This window comes from Cavia porcellus, unplaced genomic scaffold (genome assembly GCF_034190915.1).
Source record: "Cavia porcellus strain 051 isolate PalLab524CR breed Dunkin Hartley unplaced genomic scaffold, mCavPor4.1 scaffold_6, whole genome shotgun sequence".
Lineage (NCBI taxonomy): Eukaryota > Metazoa > Chordata > Mammalia > Rodentia > Caviidae > Cavia > Cavia porcellus.
The window spans coordinates 79,531,652-79,535,247 of NW_026947489.1; the positions used below are offsets into that span (position 1 = coordinate 79,531,652).

Sequence of the window (3,596 nt, forward strand, 5' to 3'; positions counted from 1 at the left end):
CAAACATAACAAATACTTCTAATTTCATTGTTTTACTTTTTCAAAACTAAATTTCAGTAAGGCCTATTCCAGAAAATGCAGACAAGCAACAAAATTTTTAAAATTTAAAATCACCTGTAACCAAAATATGCATAACCATAAGTATAAAGGGTCTGTGGAAAAAATTTATGAAATATGCATACAAAGGAATACCACGCATCAATTAATTTTTAAAAAGAGGAGACAAAATCAAAATATTACGATGCAGATAGAAGTCAGTTTTTTAAACTACAAGTGTATTTGTGGGGAAACACTCTTTTTCCTAGATAAAGAGAAAATAAATGTTTCTTCATTGTTTACCAACTGGCTTCTGTTGTGTTTTTCTCTTGACTAATGGCAGTAGCATCCACCTAGTTGCCAAAACCAGAAAATTGAAAGCTACCTTCAAACACTCCCTGTATCTCACTGCTGCTGCTAAAAGGCAACTTCTCTGTTTCTTCTAATAGGCAACTTTGTTCTTTATTTCTTTTCCTGTTGCACTCAAGTAGATTCTTTGTGACTCTTGCTTATATAATCACAATACAATTAAAGATCTCCAGAGTTTTACAGTCTACTTCCTGTAACCCATCTTTCATGTTGCCTACAGAATTATCAAATCCAGAGCCAAAAATTACAGGTTATTTTTCAGCTATTGATTGCTTAGCCACGCAGGAAATCTTAAATATGTAAAAACACTGAAAATGCCATTCCTTTACTTACATTTTTTCTTTCGCATATTGTGACTGCTTTCTTCTATGCCTAGAAAATCCTTTTTTTTTTTTGGTCTTCTTGAGACAGGGTCTCACTATGCAGTTCAGGCTGGCCTTGAGCTCATTTTGTAACTCAGGCTGGTCTCAAACTCGCAATAATCCTCCCCAGCTCCCTTTTCACCTTTAGCACAACTTAAATATCACTTTTTTATACCTCTGCCAGCATTACTTTACCCTTCTCTATTCTTCCCTAAATAGTTTGTACATAGTGTTTTTATGATATTATATTATACTATACAACTTAATAATGCTTAAAACCTACTTATTTCTCCCAGTTTGCCTGACTTTGCTTTGTTTTCTTCTGCCCTTCCTTCTTCCCTCCTCTCTTTTCTTTGTCTGTTTCTTTTTTGGAGATGCCATTTTACTGTGTTGTCTAGTCTAGTCTCAAATCATGCTTCAGGTAATCATCCTGCCTCAGCCTCCCGAGTGCTAGGATTACAGGTGTGTGATCCCCGTGCTCAGCTCACTCTTTTAAATCATTTTTTAACTTATTAATTTCCAGTTTTTGCAAAAAGTACTATTATGAGAAATAACAAATGTGTTTTGTATATCAAGCGTTTACGTACCAATAAAATATCTGTACTTGCATTCAAATTTGAGTTTGGATGAAGTCAAAGGACAGAAAGTTGAAAGAAATGTTTTATCTTTTGCAGCCATTTAATTGATCTTGGGATACAGTCATTCAGTTTTACTGAAACAAGTTATTCTTGAACAGATTTTTAAAATCTACATTTAAGACACAGTGAACATTTGGATGGTTTTCTAGTAAGGTGTGGAGTACAGTAACTACATTGTCAAAAGAGATTTGACATTATAAAAGTCATAGATATACTCCAGTTTCTCTTCAGAACACACAAATTTTTCCCTTTTCCTAAAAGTCATGGTTGAGAGCTGTTTTTTTTTTTTGTTGTTGTTGTTGTTGTTTGTTTTGTTTTGGTACTAGGAATTGAACCCAGGACTTTGCATTTGCCAGACAGGCACTGTGCCACTGAGCTACATCCCTAGCCCAAAAGCTATATTTTTGCATACCTAGTTACAATACAGGCTTGTGTTAAGAAACATGATTACAGTGGTTTTGTATGCTAGAACTTCTGGGTTAGTTATGACTCTTCACATTGTAAATGGTAGAAAATTCACCCAGAACTGATTTAACAAAACAAAAGCAAAAACAAACGAAATAAATTATTGGTCTCATACCAAGTATTTTGTTGTTTCCTTTGATGGAGCTTAATTCAAGATTCAAATGATATTAACTTCCTTGGTGTTGATTCCATTGTCAGGGCAAGTTCTCCTTTCATGGTACACAGATGGCTGCTAATAGTCATGGAATAATCTACTTCCATCTAGTAGAAGAGAAACTAAATGTTTCTAATAGTTGGAACAAAGATCCCTAATTTTTTTTTTTCTTTTTCTCTTTTTATCGGCACCAGGGATCGAACTCACAACCACCTGCTTGCAAGGCAGGTGCTTATGCCGCTGAGCTAAATCCCCAGCCCCAAAGAGCTCTAAATTTTATTTTATTTTATTTTATTTTTTTTTTATTTATTTATTTATTTATTTATTTATTTTTTTTTGTCTTTTTCCTTTTTATCGGTACCGGGGATCGAACTCACGACTGCCTGCTTGCAAGGCAGGCACTTATGCCGCTGAGCTAAACCCCCAGCCCCTATTTTATTTATTTATTTTTAAAAAAGCCTACAGCACCCAGTATTCCCAGGCGGTCTCCCATCCAAGTGCTAACCAGGCCCGACCCTGCTTAGCTTCCGAGATCAGATGAGATCGGGCGCGTTCAGGGTGGTATGGCCGTGGACAAGAGCTCTCAATTTTATTAGCCATGAATATCCTGAATTGGAGAGAGAAAAGGAGTGGGAGGTATTAAGGGGTATGAGTTACAGTGCTTGGCTTAAATTGATATCCAATTGCATGCGTAAAGAAGGAAGAAAGGAAAGGGAAGAAATATTTGATCAATTGCTACTTTAAAAATATGCTTTCCAGCCAGGTGTGGTAGCACATGCCTGTAATCCCAGCACTTGGGAGGCTGAGTCAAGACCAGCCTGGGCTACAAAGTGAGCTCAAGGCCAGCCTGAATTGCCATAGTGAGTCCCTGTCTCACAACACACACACACACACACACACACACACACACACACAAATGCTTTCCATAGGAGAAATGCCATAATCAACTACCCTATTTATGGAGTGCCAAATTTTAGAAACAGCTTGAATGTTAGGCCAATTTTGATTACGTCTCTTTGCTACAAGGAAATTTATTAAGAAGAAAAAAAGATAAGCAAATCAAGCTGTACAGACCCTGAGCCACCGGTGTCATCCTCACAACCAAAGTCTTCTAAATTCTGAGAAGCCTCTATTTACCTAAGACCTTAAAGAAGTCACTAAATCGCTCGAGGCTTGCTATAAGATGAGGATGCTGCATGACCTAATCCCTAATTTCTTCAAGTTCAAAAATTCTATTAACAGAAAACCATTAATTTTAAATTTAACATTTGTTATATCACATACACTAATTTCATTCACAAATACTAGAATAAGCAATAGTTTTTGGGCCTTTTTTGTGCTGGAGGTCAAACCTAGGTCCTTGTGTATAAAGTTGAGCTACAATTTTAGCCCCTTTCTGTGTCAGAGCTTTAGCCTTTTTCTGTGTATACTGCACCTCTTAAAATATATATATTAACTATATGTCACGCTTATATACCATATATGCTTCCCTTTGCATTTTATTGTGTCCCTTGCAGCTGAGAGTTACAAAGCAATCTCATTATCTCTCAGATGCACTTCCCACCATTATCC

The 3,596-nt window shown here is 36.3% G+C and overlaps 1 non-coding gene across 1 annotated transcript; it reads right to left on the reverse strand.

Annotated features, from left to right (window-relative positions):
* Nucleotides 1–2,480: 2,480 nt before the first annotated feature.
* On the reverse strand, nucleotides 2,481–2,599 carry LOC111756770 (5S ribosomal RNA). Its single transcript, XR_002791189.2, has one exon. It is a non-coding gene; the product is annotated as a 5S ribosomal RNA (ribosomal RNA).
* Nucleotides 2,600–3,596: the final 997 nt, after the last annotated feature.